Genomic DNA, 24,109 nt, shown 5'->3' on the forward strand with positions numbered 1-24,109 from the left:
TTCCAGTGATGTCAGTTTAGTCACATGGCCACACTGATTTGCAAGGGAGAGAAGGGCTTGTAGTCCCTACATGACCAGGTAGTCATAACCCCATATACTCAAGGACATTTCTATTTCCAAAAAGAAAACTTGGAGAATGAAAGGGAGGGGACAATTAGCAGTCTTTGCCACACTTCCTCATGAGATAATTTGCTGTTATATTTTGTTTTTACTCTCAGTATCTTCTCATAAGACCATAGATTAAATCCTTCTGAATAACTGAGTATTTTGGATAGCAGGGTATGTATCTATTAAGGCACTAAAATTTTTTATTTGGCTCTTTCCAATAGAAATCTTTCAAAATGTATTTCATCTTCAATTGAATTATTGGTCTATTTTAATCATTTCTTGGATGCTCAGCATCATTTTTATAAACATCAACTATTTTACTGAAATGAAATAGATGTCCTTGGACAGATTGGTTCAGGTTCCTTTTTATAAACTTTCACTACTCTTGTGATGTAATCCAGTGATGTGCCTTTGGATACTCACTAGGCTTTTATTCCCAAACTCAATGTCCCCAGTTCTTATGTTTATTTTTAAACAACACCCCTAACCTGCTCCCCTTGCTATTAAGTAGACTTTTAATTGGTTATGCTTGCTGGTGTAGGTTCAAATGCCTACAGAAGTCCTTGTTCCTCTTCTTTCCTGCTGTTTATAGCATTTTATGGGCTTAGAAATCAAACAAAAACTATGTGGTTGGCACCGTTCCAGTATTTTACATATTTTAATTAATTTTATCCTATACCAACTCTATACAAAGTATTATTATTTTGCTCATCTTATGGATGATCCAAGAGAACACTAAGTTTAAGTAACTTGCCCAAGGTCACAGAGCTAGTAAATAGCAGAACCATGATTCAATTTAGACAATCTAACTTCAGAGTTTTTGTTCTTAATAATTACACTGTACTGCCTTTAGGCTTCTTTGAGTCTATTCAAACTAAGAATAAATAGATTCAGAAAGAGTGTGAGAGGCATTCTTGTATAAAAAGCATTTTTGGTCTTTAGAGCATTCTCTCCTTGCCCTGTTACATGAAGTTTGAATTGAAAGATAAACAAGTTCCACAAAGGTGAGGTAATATGACAGCTTATTTGTTGAGGCAGTTATGTCAGAAAGCTATGAGGAAGATTATTCTTACCATGCAAAATAGGTCAATTATAAAGCAGGGATTCAGAGGTGAAATCAAGTGTTTCTTCTCTTCTGCATTTGACGTCACTGTAATTGGAAGCCCATTCATTCTCTTTTGTGGGCAAAACAGTTTGATGCCCATTGGTTTAGAATATATGTGAGACTGATGTTTCACATACTGACTGTTCATGCCACCAGGATGTTAGAAGGAAAATTTCAAGTGAAGAAGGAAAAAGTCAAAAAATGTTACCAGTGTTTTTCTTTGGTGCTATAATATAGAAGTTAGTTTCTAAAAATGATTGATTTAAAGGAAAAAAAAGAAGATTATCTTTTGGTCAAAGAAAAAGGTATTTACCTCATGTGAAAAACTGGTACTTTGAAGGAAATGTGCATTTGAAAAATGCAATGTAAAGTATCTGGGCAACATTTTAACTTAAAGTATAAATGTAGCAGAGAGCATCTTAGAGTGAGAAGATACTAGCTGGGAATAATGCCAATAACCAAGAAAATTAGTCAAGTGAAAAAATGTTCTGTAAATGCTGACGGTGAAGAGTAGGCACTATCTAAGTTTGTTACAACTTCCACAAGACTGATACTTTCAAAGGACTTTTAGGCTTTGCTAGTTTATTTTGATGACTAACATCAGTTTTTGGAGTATTTCTTGGGTGTTTACTTATTTTTCTGTTTCAAAAACAGCCCAAAGCATTTTTTTTTTTAATAGCAGAGGTGACTATCACTGAAAACTAAGGAGTCTCTTCTCTTAGCTATTGCTCTGAGTGGTTTTATTGTAAGGCAGCAGCATATTTTGGAGGTCTGCAATTTGGTTTATTATAAAACAAGGATGATAGTAGAATTTTCTATAAAATTACATACTTCTAGCATTTGTACTTCTGTACCTCATTAGCCTGTCAAAATGAGTGGTTACATTCATTTTTTTATATAAACAATGCATATAATTATAAAATTCAGACTGAAGCATATAAAGGAAGTAAACCAGCCTATATAGCATCAAAATGAGTGTGAAGAATGTAGTGGTCTAGCACTAGGAAATTTTCTATTTCTACAACCTGATATTGGCAGACAAATGTTACTACTTCCAATCATTAGATATTCCTATCTCCTCTTCTCCCTATCTTACTCAGCTATGAGAACACAAGTATACATTGAGGAACACAGAGCCCCCTGAAAAGTTAAAAAAGAGGGAGAGGGAGAGGGAGGGAAAGAGGAGTATACAGAAGTCAAGTATTAATTGTGCCAAAGTGTCCCTTAGCTTATACAGATTTCCTTAAATTCAAGCAATATGAGCTAGAGCCTACTTTTAAGGTTGTGCTAGTTTCATGTATTTAAATCTCTTTAGAGTTTACACCACTACTCTGAGTGTAGGAAGAACTTGCCCAAGATCAAAGCTGAAGTGTTTGAATTCCTATTAGAATTTTAAGCTGGTTTATTTAGCCTCATCTCTGACTCTGGAATAGAGCAATGCCTTGTGCAATCTTGAGCACTTGATTTTGTAACTTTGGTCTTTTGGGTAGAATAATTTTCCATCTATCTGATCATCTGTATCAAATTCCCTGGCAGAGGTTGAGGTCATGCTTCAGCTACCACATTCCTTTATGACAAGTCTAAGTACTTTCACTGCAACATGTGACTATGAATGTAAACCCAGATCTACTTGTTGCTTTTTCTTCTGGCTTTTGTGTCCATACATTTTATGGAGCACCTGGGTGGCTCAGTTGGTTAAGCGACTGCCTTCGGCTCAGGTCATGATCCTGGAGTCCCTGGATCGAGTCCCGCATCAGGCTCCCTGCTCGGCAGCGAGCCTGCTTCTTCCTCTGACCCTCCCCCCTCTCATGTGCTCTCTCTCTCTCTCTCATTCTGTCTCAAATAAATAAATAAAATCTTAAAAAAAAAAAAAGATTTAGTGTTGTCAGTGTTTTAAATTTTAGCCATTATGGTGGGGATGAGAGCTGCAGGACTTAGGAACAAATCCTTCTTCCACTGCCCCCCAATTTTTCTTCTTCCTTTCCTTTCCTTTCCTTTCCCTTCTTTCCCTTCCCTTCCCTTCCTTCCTTTTCCTTCCTTCCTTTTTTCTTTTCTCTCCTTTTCTTTTCTTTCCTTTCCTTTTTCTTTTGTTTTTCTTTTTATATTTCTTTTTCTTTTCTTTTCCTCTTTTTGCCCCAGGAAGCTCTTGCAGCACTCATTGCCTAATTACTAAGACCATAGAGAGTCTAGGGTGTTTTGCTAATTTAAATTTTTGATCCAGATGGACTCTGTTTTATGGGCTTCTTGACCTTGAAGACTTCTACCACTTTTCTTTAGCTGCAATACCAGATTATATAGGGACTAATCCAATCTTCTTCCAAACTCTTGCCTTTTTTTTTAATGACCTTGACACAATGAACATCACAATTACCAGCTAGCTGATCTAGACATAAAAGCAGGGGAAGGGTATGGAAGAACTATTACCTTTTCTATGAGTGTTTTATGCAAGATAAAACATTTATACATTAAACTTAGAATGTGTCAGGTCAGTTAAAAGAAAATACTGGGAGACTGTTTATGCCTGGCAATTCCACCTGCATAGTTTGCCCTCTGTTTCTGTATTCTCCCTTGAAAGAGTATGAAGAACTCCTTTTAAAATGATTTTTCTTCTTGGTTTCCCAAAAAGCTGGATGAAGTGAGTAGATGTGTTGAGGTGTGCTAAATAGAACACTGAATGGAGAAAGGGGAACCCTCTTACACTTTTAGTGGAATGCAAGCTGGTGTAGCCACTCTGGGAAACGGTATGGAGGTCCCTCAAAAAGTTGAAAATAGAGCTACCCTATGACCCAGCAATTGTACTGTTGGGTATTTACCCCAAAGATACAAATGTAGTAATCCAAAGGGGCACATGCACCCCAATGTTTATAGCAGCAACATCCACAATAGCCAAAATATGGAAAGAGCCTGGATGTCCAACTACAGATGAATGGATAAAGAAGATGTGATATATATATATATATATTACACACACACACACACACACACACACTGGAATACTACTCAGCCATCAAAAAATGAAACCTTGCCATTTGCAACAATGTGGATGGAACTAGAGGGTGTTATGCTAAGCAAGGTAAGTCAGAGAAAGACAATTATCATATGATCTCACTCATATGTGGAATTTAAGAAACAAAACAGAGGATTATAGGGGAAGGGAGGGAAAACTATAACAAGACGAAATCAGAGAGGGAGACAAACCATAAGAGACTCTTAATCATAGGAAACAAACTCAGGGTTGCTGGAAGGGAGGGTCATGGGGGGATGGGGTAACTGGGTGATGGGCATTAAGGAGGGCACGTGATGTAATGAGCACTGGGTATTATATAAGACTGATGAATCACTGAACTCTACGTCTGAAACTAATAATACACTATATGTTAATTAAATGAATTTAAATAAAAAATTAAATAAATAGAACACTGAACATACCTTTTTTTAAACTTATGCAGCAGCATTTTTTTCCCCCCAGCTCATCCAGGTACAAAGAGCAGGTGGTTTGTAAGCCGCTGGGAGTCTGATTGTACTCATCAAACATTTCCTCAAGAAGTCTTGATTTTGAAGAATGCTGTCATATATGAACTTTAAGAAATCTGGTATTAGCCCCATGTAATGTTCTAGGTCATTGGCTTGTAATCTTATTTCTTGAGATACCTACTTTTTAAACCTATTCTCTGAGACTTTTAATTTAATTTAAATTGTTATTTTTATTGAGTTCAGTGTTTTACAGCTGCATGTAGCCATTGGTTTTAGTGTCATAAGATTTTTATTTTTCTTTGTTAGGTCTTTCTCCTTGACTGTCCTCTTGTGCCTTAAATTTGGATCAGGATGTTCATGAAGAAAGAAGATCTGAGTTCTGCAACTCTCTTAATATTGTATGGCTGATTTTCTCTATTCCTGGTCTCAAACTATCATTCCCTTCCACTCATTACAGTTATTAAAGAAATTTTAACCAGTTGTTTTGCCCTCACAAACATAAAACATCTTGATGCTTATCTTAAAGTAATCCTAGGCAATAGTATCAGTAATATCATTTTACACATGCACAGAGAAATGTCATTCTCATAATTGTCTAAAGTAGAAGTCATGACCTAAGACTAGTTTTCCAGGAATATTTAATGGCTGTCATGGTCCCTTAGAAAGGATGAAGGTAGTAATAAGAAGTATTGGGGGTAGGATGGACAGATTTGCTATGCCACTATGGATAGCAGAAGTTCTGGATGTTAGTAGTTAAAAATGAGACATATCCAAAAAAGGCAGCATAACTGATGCCTACCATTTTTTTTTTTTTTGGTAATAATACCTATAACCTATGCCATCATTTATTCATTCAACAAATGTTTACTGATGGCATACTATGTGCCAAGCAGTTATAGGGGTTAGTGGTACATCAGTGAACAAAACAGAGAAAAAAATTTCCTCATAGAGTTTACATTTTGATAGACGGGTATAGAAAATAAAAATAGACAATTATGTAGTATGTTATGAGGTGATAAGTGCTATGGAAAAAAATAATGCATCTGGTGGGTGAAATTTTTAAGGGAAGTTCTCATTAAGAAAAGAGCATGGTGGATGCCTGGGTGGCTCAGTTGTTAAGCGTCTGCCTGTGGCTCAGGTCATGATCCCGGGGTCCTGGGATCAAGGCCCGCATCGGGCTCCCTGCTCCACGGGAAGCCTGCTTCTCCCTCTCCCACTCCCCTGGCTTGTGTTCCCTCTCTTGCTATCTCTCTCTCTGTCAAATAAATAAATTAAAAAAATTAAAAAAAAAAAGAAAAGAGCATGGTGAGCTCTGTGAATTGTGTAAGACTGTTGAATCACAGACCTGTACCTCTGAAACAAATAATACATTATATGTTAAAAAAAAAAAAGAAGAAGAAGAAGAAGATAGTAGGGAGGGAAAAATGAAGGGGGGGAAATTGGAGGAGGAGAGGAACCATGAGAGACTATGGACTCTGAGAAACAAACTGAGGGTTCTAGGGGCTAGCCTGGTGATGGGTATTAAAGAGGGCACATTCTGCATGGAGCACTGGGTGTTACACACAAACAATGAGTCATGGAACACTACATCAAAAACTAATGATGTATGGTGATTAACATAATATAATAAAATTTTTAAAAAAACTAATGTAATGTATGGTGATTAACGTAACATAATAAAATAAAAGAAAACAAAAAATAAAACAAAAAAAATGCTACTATGAAAAAAAAAAGAAAAGAGCATTTGAGCAAAGATTTGATAAAAGGTAAAGGGATCAACTATGTTGGAAATCCGGGCTCAGATTGTCACAGTCAGAGGAGCACATATCTGATAGAATGCAGGAACAGCAAGGGGATGACTGTGATGCTGAAGTGAAGTGAATAAAGTACAGGTAGTGGATGAGATCAGAAAGGTGATGGAGGTCCAGATCCTACAGGAATCTTGTCTGCTGTTGTAAGGGACTTTGTTGTAAGGGAATTTTTTTTTTTTTTTTTTTTTACTTATTTTATTTTTATTCTTATGTTAATCCCCATACATTACATCATTAGTTTTAGATGAAGTGTTCCATGATTCATTGTTTGTGCATAACACCCAGTGCTCCATGCAGAACGTGCCCTCCTCAGTACCCACCACCAGGCTAACCCATCCTCCCACCCCCCTCCCCTCTAGAACCCTGTTTGTTTTTCAGAGTCCATCGTCTCTCATGGTTCGTCTACCCCTCCGATTTCCCCCGCTTCATTCTTCCCCTCCCGCTACCTTCTTCTTCTTCTTTTTTTTTTTTTCTTAACATATATTGCATTATTTGTTTCAGAGGTACAGATCTGAGATTCAACAGTCTTGCACAATTCACAGCGCTTACCAGAGCACATACCCTCCCCGGTGTCTATCACCCAGTCACCCCATCCTTCCCACCCCACCCCCCACTCCAGCAACCCTCAGTTTGTTTCCTGAGATTAAGAATTCCTCATATCAGTGAGGTCATATGATACATGTCTTTCTCTGTTTGACTTATTTCACTCAACATAATACCCTCCAGTTCCATCCACGTTGTTGCAAATGGCAAGATCTCATTCCTTTTGATGGCTGCATAATATTCCATTGTATATATATACCACATCTTCTTTATCCATTCATCTCTCGATGGACATCTTGGCTCTTTCCACAGTTTGGCTATTGTAGACATTGCTGCTATAAACATCGGGGTGCACGTACCCCTTCGGATCCCTACTTTTGTATCTTTGGGGTAAATACCCACTAGTGCAATTGCTGGATCATATGGTAGCTCTATTTTCAACTTTTTGAGGAACCTCCATACAGTTTTCCAGAGTGGCTGCACCAGCTTGCATTCCCACCAACAGTGTAGGAGGGTTCCCCTTTCTCCGCATCCCCGCCAACATCTGTCATTTCCTGACTTGTTAATTTTAGCCATTCTGACTGGTGTGAGGTGGTATCTCATTGAGGTTTTGATTTGGATTTCCCTGATGCCGAGCGATATTGAGCACTTTTTCATGTGTCTGTTGGCCATTTGGATGTCTTCTTTGGAAAAATGTCTGTTCATGTCTTCTGCCCATTTCTTGATTGGATTCTTTGTTCTTTGGGTATTGAGTTTGATGAGTTCTTTATAGATTTTGGATACTAGCCCTTTATCTGATATGTCATTTGCAAATATCTTCTCCCATTCTGTCGGTTGTCTTTTGGTTTTGTTGACTATTTCCTTTGCTTTGCAAAAGCTTTTTATCTTGATGAAGTCCCAATAGTTCATTTTTGCCCTTGCCTCCCTTGCCTTTGGCGATGTTTCTAGGAAGAAGTTGCTTCGGCTGAGGTCAAAGAGGTTGCTGCCTGTGTTCTCCTTTAGGATTTTGATGGACTCCTGTCTCACATTGAGGTCTTTCAACCATTTGGAGTCTATTTTTGTGTGTGGTGTAAGGAAATGGTCCAGTTTCATTCTTCTGCATGTGGCTATCCAATTTTCCCAACACCATTTGTTGAAGAGACTGTCTTTGTTCCATTGGACATTCTTTCCTGCTTTGTCAAAGATGAGTTGACCCTAGAGTTGAGGGTCCATTTCTGGGCTCTCTATTCTGTTCCATTGATCTATGTGTCTGTTTTTGTGCCAGTACCATGCTGTCTTGATGATGACAGCTTTGTAATAGAGCTGGAAGTCCGGAATTGTGATGCCGCCAGCTTTGCTTTTCTTTTTCAACATTCCTCTGGCTATGCGGGGTCTTTTCTGGTTCCATACAAATTTTAGGATTATTTGTTCCATTTCTTTGAAAAAAGTGGATGGTATTTTGATGGGGATTGCATTGAATGTGTAGATTGCTCTAGGTAGCATTGACATCTTCACAATATTTGTTCTTCCAATCCATGAGCATGGAACGTTTTTCCATTTCTTTGCATCTTCCTCCATTTCTTTCATGAGTATTTTATAGTTTTCTGAGTACAGATCCTTTGTCTCTTTGGTTAGATTTATTCCTAGGTATCTTATGGTTTTGGGTGCAATTGTAAATGGGATCGACTCCTTAATTTCTCTTTCTTCTGTCTTGTTGTTGGTGTATAGGAATGCCACTGACTTCTGTGCATTGATTTTATATCCTGCCACTTTACTGAATTCTTGGAGGAGTTCTAGCAGTTTTGGGGTGGAGTCTTTGGGGTTTTCCACATAAAGTATCATATCATCTGCAAAGAGTGAGAGTTTGACTTCTTCCTTGCCAATTTGGATGCCTTTGATTTCTTTTTGTTGTCTGATTGCTGTGGCTAGGACTTCCAATACTATGTTGAATAGCAGTGGTAATAGTGGACATCCCTGCCACGTTCCTGACCTTAGGGGGAAAGCTCTCAGTTTTTCCCCATTGAGAATGATATTCGCTGTAGGTTTTTCATAGATGGCTTTTATGATATTGAGGTATGTACCCTCTATCCCTATACTCTGAAGAGTTTTGATCAAGAAAGGATGCTGTACTTTGTCAAATGCTTTTTCTGCATCTATTGAGAGGATCATATGATTCTTGTTCTTTCTTTTGTTAATGTATTGTATCACATTGATTGATTTGCGGATGTTGAACCAACCTTGCAGCCCAGGGATAAATCCCACTTGGTCATGGTGAATAATCCTTTTAATGTACTGTTGGATCCTATTGGCTAGTATTTTGGTGAGAATTTTTGCATCCATGTTCATCAGGGATATTGGTCTGTAATTCTCCTTTTTGATGAGGTCTTTGTCTGGTTTTGGGATCAAGGTAATGCTGGCCTCATAAAATGAGTTTGGAAGTTTTCCTTCCATTTCTATTTTTTGGAACAGTTTCAGAAGAATAGGTATTAATTCTTCTTGAAATGTTTGGTAGAATTCCCCTGGGAAGCCATCTGGCCCTGGGCTTTTGTTTTTGGGGAGATTTTTGATGACTGCTTCAATTTCCTTAGTGGTTATAGGTCTGTTCAGGTTTTCTATTTCATCCTGGTTCAGTTTTGGTAGTTGGTACATCTCTAGGAATGCATCCATTTCTTCCAGGTTATTTAATTTGCTGGCATAGAGTTGCTCATAATATGTTCTTATAATTGTTTGTATTTCTTTGGTGTTGGTTGTGATCTCTCCTCTTTCATTCATGATTTTGTTGATTTGGGTCATTTCTCTTCTCTTTTTGATAAGTCTGGCCAGGGGTTTATCAATCTTGTTAATTCTTTCAAAGAACCAGCTCCTAGTTTCGTTGATCTGTTCTACTGTTCTTTTAGTTTCTATTTCATTGATTTCTGCTCTGATCTTTATGATTTCTCTTCTCCTGCTGGGTTTAGGCTTTATTTGCTGTTCTTTCTCCAGCTCCTTTAGGTGTAAGGTTAGGTTGTGTACTTGAGACCTTTCTTGTTTCTTGAGAAAGGCTTGTATTGCTATATACTTTCCTCTTAGGACTGCCTTTGCTGCATCCCAAAGATTTTGAATAGTTGTGTTTTCATTTTCATTGTTTTCCATGTATTTTTTTAATTCTTCCTTAATTTCCTGGTTGACCCATTTGTTCTTCAGTAGGATGCTCTTTAGCCTCCATATATTTGAGTTCTTTCTGACTTTTGTCTTGTGATTGAGCTCTAGTTTCAAAGCATTGTGGTCTGAAAATAGGCAGGGAATGATCCCAATCTTTTGGTACCAGTTGAGACCTGATTTATGACCTAGGATGTGATCTATTCTGGAGAATGTTCCATGGGCACTAGAGAAGAATGTGTATTCCGTTGCTTTGGGGTGGAATGTTCTGAATAGGTCTGTGAAGTCCATTTGGTCCAGTGTGTCATTTAAAGTCTTTATTTCCTTGTTGATCTTTTGCTTAGACGATCTGTCCATTTCAGTGAGGGGGGTGTTAAAGTCCCCCACTATTATTGTATTGTTGTCGATGTGTTTCTTTGCTTTTGTTATTAATTGGCTTATATAATTGGCTGCTCCCATGTTAGGGGCATAGATATTTACAATTGTTAGATCTTCTTGTTGGATAGATCCTTTAAGTATGATATAGTGTCCTTCCTCATCGCTTATTACAGTCTTTGGTTTAAAATCTAATTTGTCTGATATAAGGATTGCCACCCCAGCTTTGTTTTGGTGTCCATTAGCATGGTAAATGGTTTTCCACCCCCTCACTTTCAATCTGGGGGTGTCTTTGGTTCTAAAATGAGTCTCTTGCAGACAGCATATCGATGGGTCTTGTTTTTTAATCCAGTCTGATAGCCTGTGTCTTTTGATTGGGGCATTGAGCCCATTTACATTCAGGGTCACTATTGAAAGATAGGAATTTAGTGCCATTGTATTGTCTGTAAGGTGACTGTTACCGTATATTGTCTGTGTTCCTTTCTGGTCTATGTTGCTTTTAAGGTCTCTCTTTGCTTAGAGGACCCCTTTCAAGATTTCCTGTAGGGCTGGTTTTGTGTTTGCAAATTCCTTTAGTTTTTGTTTGTCCTGGAAGCTCTTTATCTCTCCTTCAATTTTCAATGACAGCCTAGCTGGATATAGTATTCTTGGCTGCATATTTTTCTCATTTAGTGCTCTGAATATATCCTGCCAGTCCTTTCTGGCCTGCCAGGTCTCTGTGGATAGGTCTGTTGCCAATCTAATGTTTCTACCCTTGTAGGTTACATATCTCTTCTCCCGAGCTGCTTTCAGGATTTTCTCTTTGTCTATGAGACTCGTAAGTTTTACTATTAGATGTCGGGGTGTTGACCTATTTTTATTGATTTTGAGAGGGGTTCTCTGTGCTTCCTGGATTTTCATGCCTGTTTCCTTCCCCAAATTAGGGAAGTTCTCTGCTATAATTTGCTCCATTATACCTTCTGCCCCTCTCTCTCTTTCTTCTTCTTCTGGGATCCCAATTATTCTAATGTTGTTTCTTCTTATGGTATCACTTATCTCTCGAATTCTGCCCTCGTGATCCAGTAGTTGTTTATCTCTTTTTTTCTCAGCTTCTTTATTTTCCATCATTTCATCTTCTATATTACTGATTCTCTCTTCTGCCTCATTTATTCTAGCAGTTAGCGCCCCCATTTTTGATTGCACCTCATTAATAGCCTTTTTGATTTCTACTTGGTTGGATTTTAGTTCTTTTACTTCTCCAGAAAGGGTTTCTCTAATAACTTCCATATTTTTTTCAAGCCCAGCTAGTATCTTTAAAGTGATGATTCTGAACTCTAGATCTGACATCGTACTAATGTCCGTATTGAGTAGGTCCCTGGCAGTCGGTACTACCTCTTGTTCTTTTTGTTGAGGTGATTTTTTCCGTCTTGTCATTTTGTGCAGAGGAGAATAGATTAATGAGAGAACAAAATGCTAGCAGAGTAACAACGTCTCCAGAAAATATACTCTAAACAAATCAGAAAAGACCTGAAGCAGTGGGAAAAGAAAGGGAAAGAGAGAAAAAAGAAAAAGAAAAAAAAAGAAAAAGATGAAGATAAAAACAAAAACAAACAAAACAAAACAACAACAACAGAAAAACCAGAATGTGATCAAATATGATCAGGCTGGTATATAGATCAGTGCCACACACTAGATTTGGGGTGTATTTTGGTGTTTTAGAAGAAAGTGCCTCCCAAAATTTTAAAGAAAGAAAAACTTATATATGTACAAAAATAAGGGTTGATCTGATGAAGGGATGGAATATGACTGTAAAGATGGAAATTATAAAAAATTTTACAAAAGGAATTGATAAGAAGTTGTTTGAAAAAAGAAAGAAGAGGATTTAAAAAAAGAAAAAAAAAAAGGGAGAGGATGTGATCAGGCAGGGGAATAGAAAATACCATATACTAGAGATTTAGGGTATATTTTGATCTGTTAGAAGAAACTATCTCAAAATTTTAAAGAGAGAACAACTTATATATATAAGCCAAAAATACGGGTAACTACTATGAAGGGATAGAATATGACTCTAAAAATGAAAAATAAAAATGTTTTTTTTTTTTTAAAAAAAGGGATTGATAAGATGTTGGTTGAAAAAGGGAAAAAGAAAAATTCAAAAAGAAAAAAAAAAGAAAAAAAAGACAGTTAAAAAAAAATTAACTTTGAAAGACTACAGAATCATGGTAAAAAAGCCATGAATTCTATGTGCAGTAGTCCCCTAGCGCTGGAGTTCTGCCGTTCTCATTGATCGGTAAACTTGGTCTTGGCTGGCTGTTCTCGCTGATCTTCTGGGGAGGGGCCTGTTGCCGTGGTTTCCAAATGTCTTTGCCGGAGGCAGAATTGCCCCGCCCTTGCCCCCTCCCAGCTAAGTAATCTGCTGGGGTTTGCTCTCCGGGGCTTTTGTTCCCTGCGAGCTTTCCGTACAGCTTTGGAGGCGGAGAGTGAAAATGGCGGCCTCCCAATCTCTGCCCCGGAGGAGCCGAGAACTCGGGGCCCCGCTTCTCAGTGAGCCCCCAGAGAAAAGCCGTCAGTCACTCCGGTCTCCCTGGTCTCCAGCCGCACTCCGTGCTCACCCGGCCTGTGACCACGTGTTTCTATCTCTGGCACCCGACCCCGGGTGGAGTCTCCAAACCCAGCAGATCCCTGCGGCGCACTCCCGCGCGGCTCCTCCCGGGGGAGGAAGGTGAGTCTCCCCGGATCTGCCGCTTGTTGGGTCCCTGCTGGAGGAGCAGTGGCCCGACTGTGCCGCGGATCACGGTTTCTGGCAACCCGGAGCTGAGAGCCCGCGCCTGGGCTCCGCCTCTGCAGCCGGCTTCCCTGCTCCGATCCCTGGGAGCTCTGCCACACTCAGGCACCCCCAGTCTTTCTGTGACCCCGAGGGTCCTGAGACCACACTGTCCCGGAGGGTTCTACCCCCCGCTTAGCCACCAGAGTGACGTCCCTCAGCGGAGCAGACCTTCAAAAGTTCCGATTTTGTGCTCCGCGGCTCTATCACTTGCCAGAAGCGGCCGCCGGAGGCCCCTCCCCCGCCGTCTATCCTCCCGAATATCGCCTCAGATTCACGCACGTCCTACCTTCCAGAAAGTGGTCGCTTTTCTGATGAGAGAGTTGTTGCTCTTCTTTTCTTCGATCTCCTGTTGAGTTTGTAGGTGTTCAGAATGGTTTGATCTCTATCCAGCTGAATTCCTGAGACCAGACGAAATCCAGGTCTCCTACTCCTCCGCCATCTTGCTCTTGTTGTAAGGGAATTTATTCTTAGTATGCTGTTTATTCTGTTGGAGGACTGACATGCATTGACATGTCTAAATGGATCACTCTGGTTCTTGGTTGAGTATAAACTGAAGGATAGCAAGAGTGTAAGGGGAGATCATTTGAGCATGAGTAGAGCCTTCTCTGTATCTGGTAGTTACAAGAATTTTGGGTGCAGTACAAATGGAATAGACCAATAGGAAAACTAAAATTAATAAGATGACTCAGAACTTCTTTGTGAAAAGACTGCATGCACACTGTGTTTGTGTCTGTCTTGGTTGTTGGTGTGTTTGGTAAGTCTATAAGCATTTTATGTGTTTATGGTGAATAAATCTGCAATTACAAATTTATGTTAACATCTTGAAATTCTACTCTTTGAAGTTCTATCTGTACTTCAAAAGTACTTTTCTTGCTTTATTTATATCTGGTGGTTTATCTCAATGGATATTAGCCCAATTGTCTCTGAAGAAATATTATAACTCTGCTCAAGGACAAAAGCTTCTCCAAAAACAAATAATAATGAACCTGAGAAGGTATTATGTTAGGGGCTCCTCCAGGAGTAATGGACTCGACAATCTCAGGAGTATAATATTAAGAAGTGTATGAGTCAATAGAAATTAACTAAGTGTTTAAAATAGTAAATGTTTTATGTCTAAGACAAATTAGATTTTAAAAGTAATCAAGACTATGGAATTGAAGCAAATGATAAGGCAATTTAGTCTTTGCTATGAGAGTAGAAGAAGAATATCAAGATTTCAGGAAAATGAAATAGTTAGAAAGGAAAAATTACTCATCAGAGTTAGCTATTCCTAAATTGTGGCATATGAATAGTTAAGATGATCAAACCAATAGGAACGAAAGGTTAAAGCAATTGTATAAGTATTAATTTAATTGAACACAGATTTAGAAGCTCAAAAATATGATTTTATTTTCCTACAACTAAAAATAATCTGTCCCATTCCATTCTGCCTAGTAGCACAAATGTATAAATGTAACCATTGTCACTTTAAGGTAAATGTAATCAATTAAATAATCTGTCAATTCGATCAGGATTTTCTCCTTTCCATTCTCCCTGAAAATGCATATGTATTCTGGGGGACTTCCTTCAGTGTCCAGCGCCAGAGGGGCAAGGCATCTATTTCTCAGTTGTCCTTGTTGGCATCTGTTGCCACCTTCCAGTGGTTGATCCTCAGTTGTTGGTATCCATCCTCACCCTAAAGGTAAAACTTGACTCTTGTTTTTTGTATACTTTGCACTTTCTGTGTTGAGAAACCACTAATTTAGTATGAAGAATGTCTTAGTATAACAAGGAACTTAGTCTAATAAGGGACTGATGTGGTATGGTAGTATATCTCTCAGATGGCTGGCATCACTTCCTTTCTTCTCTGTATATGCATGCTGTTTCCTCATCATGTAATAGCTTGGTTCACCCTCCTCCTCTTGAATCTAGACTCATCCAATTGACTTGCCTGACCAACAAAACAAAGCCTTGATAGTGAAATTTGGAGACTTTCAAAGGCTAGGTCATTGGAAGTCTTGCAGCTTCTGCTGGACCACTTGGAATGCTCACTTCTGGGAACACTGTCTGGGAATCCTGAGCTTCTTTTTTTTTTTTTTTTTTTTTTTTAGTAATAAATCCTGAGCTTCTATATGAAGTCCAACTACTTTGAGACTGCCATTCTGGAGAGGATACATGTGAGCATTCCAATGAATAGTTTTAGCTGAGCCCAGCCAGTCTTCCAGCCATCCTGGCCAAGGTATTAGTGTGTAAGTAAAACTGTCTTGGACCCTCCAGGTGAGCTCTTTCACAGGCTAACTACCACCGAGTAATAGCTATTGATATGACATGGAACATAAGAAATGCTTAGCTGAGACTTGTCCGCATTTCTGACCTACAAAATCATGAGAGATAATAAGTTACTGTTTTAAGCCACTAAATTTTGAAGTAGTTTGTTAGGTAGCAAAAGATAACCAGAGTAGGAGTGGAGTACCACATTCTTTTCATATCTCAAGTTTTTATCCCATTACCTAGTTAGTACAGTCAAGTTGATAATATAGCATAGATTTCAAATTCTTTTGAGCATTGTGATCTATTGTTAGGAAAATGATCTTTTCCCCAAAGAACAGGGTCTGCTCCATGAGTCTTTATTTACCATTGTTTGCTGCTTTCATGTGTCATCACCGGCAGACTTTGCAGAAAGACTTTCTTAGGAAATATCACCAGAGTTCTTTCTGAGTGAATATCCATTCTCCCTGCTTTGAAACTACCTGCTTAGTTTCTCTGGATCTTTTAGCTATTTTACATACTTTCACTAAGTCTTTTCATTTATTTCTTTGGGCCCTGAAAGTACCAAAATCACACTAAACTAGCTCTAGTCCTTCATTCCTCTTCTGATATGCATCTTCCTGATTAATATATTTACTTTTATTGTTTTTGTTAATTTTTATTGTATGGTAGCATATGTACAGAGTAGTGCACAAATCTTAAGAGTATGCTCTATGAATCTTCACAAAACAAAACACACCTGTATAACTATCACCCAGATCAAGAAATAGGACATTTAGTAGTACCCAGAAGCTCTCTTTCTACCAGGCCTCCACTCATTACCCCAAAGTAATAAAGCATTTTGATTTTTATAACCATAGTTTTGATTGTTTTGAACTTTATGTAAATGGATTCATATAGTATGTATTCTTTTGTTTGGATTCTTTTACTTAACTTTTTGTTGGTGATATTCATCTATGTTGTACCTGTAACAATCTTTTGTTCATTTTAATTGTTATATGGTAGATCACTATATGAATACGTCACAATTGTTAATGGACATTTCAATTGTTTATAAGTTTTGACTAAGTATTGTCAAATATGAATATTCAAGGCTATGTATATTCTAGTACATATGTACACATTTTTGGTATGTACCTTGAAGTAGAATCATAGGATCCTAGAGTATGTGTATGTTCAGCTTTGGGAGATAATCTCAAACCAGTTTCAGGAGTAGATGTGTCAGTGTACACACCCACCAGCAGAGTGCCTGAGAGTTCTAGTTGTATCATATCCTGACACTATTTGGTTTAGGTTTTGTGTTGTTGTTTATTTTAAAGTGTTTGCTATTCTAGTGGATGTGTAGAGATTTTTTTATTACGGTTTTAATATTCATTTTCCTGAAAGAATAATAATTTTAAAAACCTATTCATGTATTTATAGCCATTTGGCACACTTTCTGTGAAGTGCCTGTTTAAATTTTTTTCCATTACAAAATCAAACTGTCTATATATTACTATTGATTAATAGGGGGTTTTTATATATTACTGAATTGAGTTTTTTCTTTGGATGTATGGTTGCAAATATATTCTCATCCTTTACAACTTGCCTTTTTACTCTCTTAATGGCGATTTTTTGTGAGCAGAAGCTCTTATTTTTCGTGAAGTCTAACTTATCAGTCTTTTTCTTTATGGTTAGCACTTTTTTTGCATCCTATTAAAAAAACCCTTGCCTACCTCCAACAGTTTTCTATTGCTGTTGAACAAATTACTATAAACTTAGTAGTTTAAATGACATTATCTCATAGTCTTTATGGGTCAGAAGTCTAAGCATGGCTTAGCTTGTTCCTTTCCTAAGGGTCCCACAGGTTGAAATCAAGGAATTGTCTGGACTGTATTCTCATCTGGAGACTCAACTGGAAGACTCTACTTCTAAGATCATTCAGATTGTTGGCAGAATTTAGTTCTCCGTGTTGGTATGATTAAAGGCCCTGGATATTTGTTGGCTTTTGGTTATCCTAAAGTCATAGAGGCCGCTTGTAGTTCCTGGAGGCTCCCTGTAGTTCTTCATCATGTGAGCTTCTTCAACATGACTGCTTACTTCTTCAGGCCCACAGGAGAGCACCTCCTTCAGGGAGGCCCCAGTCTCTCTTGGAAAGGCTTTCACTTGATTAAGTCAGATCCATATAGGATAATCTCTCTTTTGGTAATAACTCCAAATCAACTTATTTGAGACTTTCATTATGTTTGAAATCCTTTCACCTTTGCCATATTCTATTGGTTGAAAGCAAATCACGGGTCTCATCCACACTCAAAGGGGACAGGAATCATGAGCACTAATTTCGGGACTGTCCCAGTCTGGAAGACTTTTAAAAACTGTTATCTTTTAGAAATTCTACTATTTTACATTTCACATTTACTCTCACAATCTACTTGGATTTGATTTTTATGTGAGGTAGGGATTAAATTTTTTTTATGTGGATAAACAACTGACCAAGTGTAATTTATTTGTCATATATCAAGTGAACATATGCATTTGCTTATTTTTCTAGATTGTGGTTTCTACTCATTGGCCCATGTATCTCTTTTGTGGCAAAACCACACTTTTTATACTTAGGTTTATATGTCTTGATATCTGGGTAGTATAAATACTCCACATTTTTTCTTTAAGTTTCTCTTAGTTATTTTGTATTTTTCGTATTCCCATATAAATCATAGAATCAGCTTGTCAGTTTCTACAAAATCTCTAATGGGATTTTTATTGGTATTCCATTGAATTTATAAATCAATCTGGAGGGAACTGATAACTAAAAATTGAGCATTTCAGGCAATCTCTCTTTCCTCGCTAGCTCTCATTCTTTTTGTCTTTTAAAATTTCCTCACTACTGTTTTATAGATTTCTGTGTAGAAGTACTGCATATCATTAGGTTTATTTCCTTAGGAGGTAAATTAGCAGTTCTCTATGTGGTTGGAGCTTTTCATTAATCTCAGAAGAGGAAGCATTGTTGAACCAGGAGGCAGGATTAAGAAAACACATCGTTTCCCCAAATTCCTCAATCAGAGAGTTAAAATATAATTTCACCAATAAAAATTGTGAATGCTCGGAAGATTAGCTACTCCAATATTCAAATATATGGACAAACTCAGTTTCAAAACCAAATCTAATAGCAATTATAGTGACAGCAAGAGAACTGGCCTGCTTTGAAGTCTCTACCAGGGGTTGGCAAACTTTTTTGTGTAAAAGGCTAGATAGTTAAAATTTTAGGCTTTGTTGGCCATAAAGGAGATCCTGATTCAAGTGCTCAACTCTGCCTTCATGGCATGAAAACAATCAGAGACAATATTTAAATAAGCAGGCATGGCTATGTTCTAATAAAACTTATAAAACAGGTGCTGGCTGGATTTGGCCTAAGGGCTACAGTTTGCTGGCCTCCTGTTCTAAGGCATTGTATAGATATTATTGCAATCTATATGTAATCCACTTAATTATGAATATGGAATGCTTAAATGATAAGCATCTTGATAATGATAAGCCTTGTTGCCTTGCAACAAGGAAGGTTGTTTAATGTTATTCAGAAAGTATAAAAATATCAATGCTTCTGCCCAAAGGGGCAATGTGGTTCCTTACCTCATAGTGTTTGCAGGCTAGTGTAAAGGGGAAGGAGATCCCAGGAAGAACAAAGTACTTCTTGATGATATGGCACTAAGGATTTTCACAGATTTTTTAGTGAGGAGGGGAAAGAAAAGCAGATCCATAATGTATATGCGTATTCATATGTAAATGTATATGTATGCATATATTTGCGTTTGCATTAGTATACAGTAACAATTCTCCTACATATTACATATGCTTTTGTTATTTCATTTGTGTAAACTCTTTGAAAGCTAATTCTTCTCTTCGAGTATAACTATAATGCATTTACTATATTTAATTTGACTTATTTATGAATATAGACACAATATAAATAACTTGAATTATGGGAATTTTGCTACACACTTTTTGATGTGCAGTATTTTAGTATAAATTACATCCAGAAAATATAAAGTTCTTAACTCAAAAGCTGTTGATCTGAAACTTTTGAACAAAAGAATAACTTTTTTATGATGTGTAATTAAAACATATATAATGTCTTAAATAATAATAGAGGATTAATAGAGATGAGGAAAGTATTCCCTAAGCTCAGATACAGATGTGGTAAATAGAATGTGAATTCAAATATCTGGAGTACATGTTGGGATGAACAGATAGATGATTATTTTCCAAAAATTTCTTAAAACTTTCTGCTGCCATTTTAGTCTAAGGAAAACATGGTATGGTCTATCTATGGTCTAGATTTCTTTGGTTAGCTAAGAAATCAGGGTACAATTTGTAATTTCTACTTTTAGAATTAATCATTTTGGACTTACCAACTTACTTGACGTACTGATAAGCAATTTGTATAACATGAACCATTACTAGCGATCATGGAAAAAAGGATTTGTGATCAAATCAATGTGGGATTCATTGGATACTATCTCCCTCTGTTAGAGATTCACCATGTGCATGAACATATGTTAAGAGCTTTAAGTCTGGAAATTAAAAAATATGTTCATGCTTAGCCTAGATTTCTCACAACCTTTTTTTTTTTTTTAGTTGATCAAGCAGTTTTTTTTCCCCAGTAGAATACTTATGTTCAGAAGTGCTAGTGTTCTACAGGAAAAAGTTTGGGAATCAGATATTGTGATCCATAATTTATTTATTTTCCCATTTTTTTTTTCCAACCACTTCTTGTTTCTGACATTTCTAATCAAATTAGTTGTATTTATTTTTGTCATTTCATGTAGACTTCTAGAGCTGGCTAACTTGAGGATAACTTGGGGAGAGAAATTTACCATTTTCTGTACATTGATTCTTGCTTAGTTGAAGACATTAGAGGCAAATTATATTTTCTATTTTTATCAGCAGTTGACAGAGAAAAATGTCAGCCCAGTAAATACATTGATTATTAGTGGCTTAGCTAAGTACTGTGCAATACTTTTCATTTTTATTGTTTTAAAATGTATATAATAATTATGAAAATATGCTCATTATTAGAAAATGACACAATTCAGAAATTTCTAAACATTATCTTTAATGAGGGCTCCTGGGTGGCTCAGTCGGTTAAGCGTCTGCTTTCGGCTCAGGTCATGATCCCAGGGTCCTGCTATTGAATCCTGCATTGGGCTTCCTGCTCAGGGGGGAGTCTGCTTCTCGCTCTGACCCTTCCCCCACTCCTGCTTGTTCTCTCTCTCTTTCTCAAAGATAAATAAAATCTTTAAAAAAATTATCTTTAATGAGTAGAAAATTTTTATTTCTTAAATAAAATATAAAAAATTCCCACTCATTAAAGATAATCTTCATTAATAGATTGCATTCTTTGGGGTTTTTAAAAAAATGCATATTAAAGTATTTAATATTGGGTGTGCCTGGCTCGTTAAGCGTTGGATTCTTGATTTCGGCTCAGGTCATGATCTCAGGGTTGTGAGATCAAGTCCCATGGGGGCTTGCATTGGATGTGGAGCCTGCTTAAGATTCTCTCTCTCCCCTCTGCCCCTCCCTCTTAAAAATAAACAAACAAATAAATATTTACTTTTTGGTTTTTGAGTGTTTTTTTTTTAAAGATTTATTTATTTATTTATTTAGAGTGGGGAGGGGCAAATGGAGAGGGAGAGAATCCTCAAGCAAACTCCCCACTAAGCCCAGAGCCTGACATGGGGCTTGATCCCAGGACCCTGAGATCATGACTCAAGCCAAAACTAAGAGTTGGATGCCCAACTGATGGAGCCCCAGGCGCCCCTTGGCTTTTGAGTTTTATTACAAATGTAGAAAGTCCTCCTTTATCCCATGATTTTAAATAAAATAATTTTTACTTCCTCCTTAAAGAGGATGACCAGAAGTTTTGGAAGCATAAGTAAATATGTATAATAAATGGCTTATTGATATTGTGTTCCATATTTATATATGTTCAGTGATATTCATGACATGGTCAATGTGTTATCCCTCATTAGTGCTCCATAGTTCAAATGCACTATAAAGTTGCATTAACAGGGACTTTCCATCCACCCCAGCACATGCATCTGGAATGCATTAATTTATATCTCTAATTTTCACTGTGCCTTTAACATCATCTCAGAAGACATCACCAAAGTTCAACTTGTAAATATATATGTATATTTGTATTGCTTTATATTATAAATGTATTTATATATATATTTTTTCAAACTTTATGACCACTCTGCTTTTGTAGAAAAAAATTTTTTTAATGTTTATCTCTTTAATTCATCTTGAATTAGATTTTATATATGGCGTGAAGATAGGATCTACTTTTATTTTTTTTCCAAATGAATCATCAGTTGTTCTAATACTCTTTATAGAGCAATCCATGTGGGATCTATGTATGCCCATCTCAAGGGGTGGGGAGATGAAGAATTTTGAGCTACTTACAAAGAGATGAAAGTTGAAGGTACATGAGACCTTGGAGGAAGAGACTAGATACAGGGAAGGATGGTGCATAGCCTTGAACCTTAGGATATGCATACATTTAAAGGGGGAGAGGAAGGAAAGGAGTTAACCAAGAAGTAGGTAGAAAGGCTCAGAGTGGTGTCATGGAAGTTATAGATCAGGGAAGTTTCAAGATGAGGAGAGGACAGCAGTGACCAGCAGGGAAGCAAGAGTGTACTGTGAAATGGGTAAGACAGAATATTTGATACACTGGTTATGCAGTTAATTGAATTCCATGGTACAACTGTGGTATAAATGGCTTTTGGATCGTTTTGGATTATCTTCAATTTATTCTATTGTTTTCACCCATGGATATGGATAATTATGAGCTAACTGTGCCGGGAATGGCCAGCAATCTCTGTACTGACAGATGAAAGATGACTCCAAACTTTGCTGTGAAAGAGAGGAGAAGGCAAGGGGGTCAACGCTCAGAGACGAAGACCCTTTGCTCTTCTTTGCTCCCACCTTTACTGGTCCTTCAGGATAATCACAAATCTTTATCACTGTTTCTCAAGCACCTGATGCGTGACAAGGGGTCTTACTGGAACTAGGAGGATCTGTTTACGGAGAGATACGATATGCTAATCTGAGTGTTCTAGTTCTGCTACGCATAGCCTAAGGGACAATGCGTGCATTTCTTAGATCACAGGGCGGCTGTTTGGGGTAAGAGAGCTTTGGGGAAGGCAACTCCCCGTGGCCTTCCTACGGCAGAGTGGTCACGCGGGCCCCGGCGTTTCAAAGGCCTACGCCCTTCTCGGAAACCTTCCATCACCCCCAGCGGCCTCTGTGTTACATTTTAGCAAGTCAGGTATTAGGGCTGATTTCATGCTCTACATTAACCCCAACATAACTGAAGGTATGCTCTATTACTGGGTAGTAAAGTGAAATTTTCTGAACACATTTTAAAATTCTGAATACATTTTATTGAAATTTTACTGGTATGGTGCATTTGAAAAGTATTTTCAGTGAAAACCCAGTGAATGTTCAATGATATCACATATATAAAAGAGCTTTTGACCTAAACAAATCTTACAAATGAAAGATATGGTTTGTGTGTATAACATGTGGTGGGCTTTTCCTCACCCACTTGGTGAAAATATGGAGCACGTTTGGCAGGTCCCTGAGCATCACCATGTTTGTCAGTGCCTATAGCAATGCTATGTAAGACATTTGAAGCTCGCTAATTCTTTGTTTTTATATACTAGTCATGTCTAGTGCCTATCTGTGGCTCACTTTTTCCTGCTTCTCTCTTCAAAGGAGATTGAGAGAGGTAGTGAATTTATCCCAGTTTAGTTTGGACCTCCTGTTTGATCAGCCTGTAGCCATGCCACAAGGGTGATAATCACTATATAAATGCCCAGCGACACAGCGTTGCACTCGCCTTTCCCAGCTGCCTTGGAAAGCAGCCGGTCTGCAGAGGACGAAGCTGTGTGCGCTGCTCCGCTCAGCTGCGCACTGGCTGAGGATGGATGGCAGCGGGACCTGGAGCAGCTGCTCTACGCAAGGCTCATGAAGGAAGCTCCATCTACGCATTGACTGGGAAGCGCATAGGAAATGTTGATGGGACACCAAGGGAGCTGCCATTCGTGATGAATGAGGGGCACTGTTTGTGGGCAGATATGGCACATGGCAGTGTGACAGAGGTGACTCATTTTGATTCGAGGTATTGAGCAGGCTGTGAAACTAGAAAAATCAGCAAACAGGGACAGGCCGTGCACTCGTGCCTGTAGTCAGAAGGCAGGGCTTGACCAGCTAAGCTCTCTGTTTGGAGCAGTTTGAAGTGTTTTTTTGGTGGGGTTTTTTTTGTTGTCTGTTTTAAAGCGATAGCCATAAATATGGAAAGTAACATTGCTAGCATCATTATAATCATATTTGAAGGAAGGTGATGCACATCCAAAAATCGTACTAATGAATGCCGGCTAGTGGTGACATACGAAATGCTGTATTCCATAAAAGTCTTCCTGTCATCTTCTATCTGCTTATCCTGATTTATTTTCTTCATAGCCTTATCTTTACCGGATATTT

The sequence above is a fragment of the Neomonachus schauinslandi genome, chromosome 2, assembly GCF_002201575.2.
Source record: "Neomonachus schauinslandi chromosome 2, ASM220157v2, whole genome shotgun sequence".
NCBI classification, from domain to species: domain Eukaryota; kingdom Metazoa; phylum Chordata; class Mammalia; order Carnivora; family Phocidae; genus Neomonachus; species Neomonachus schauinslandi.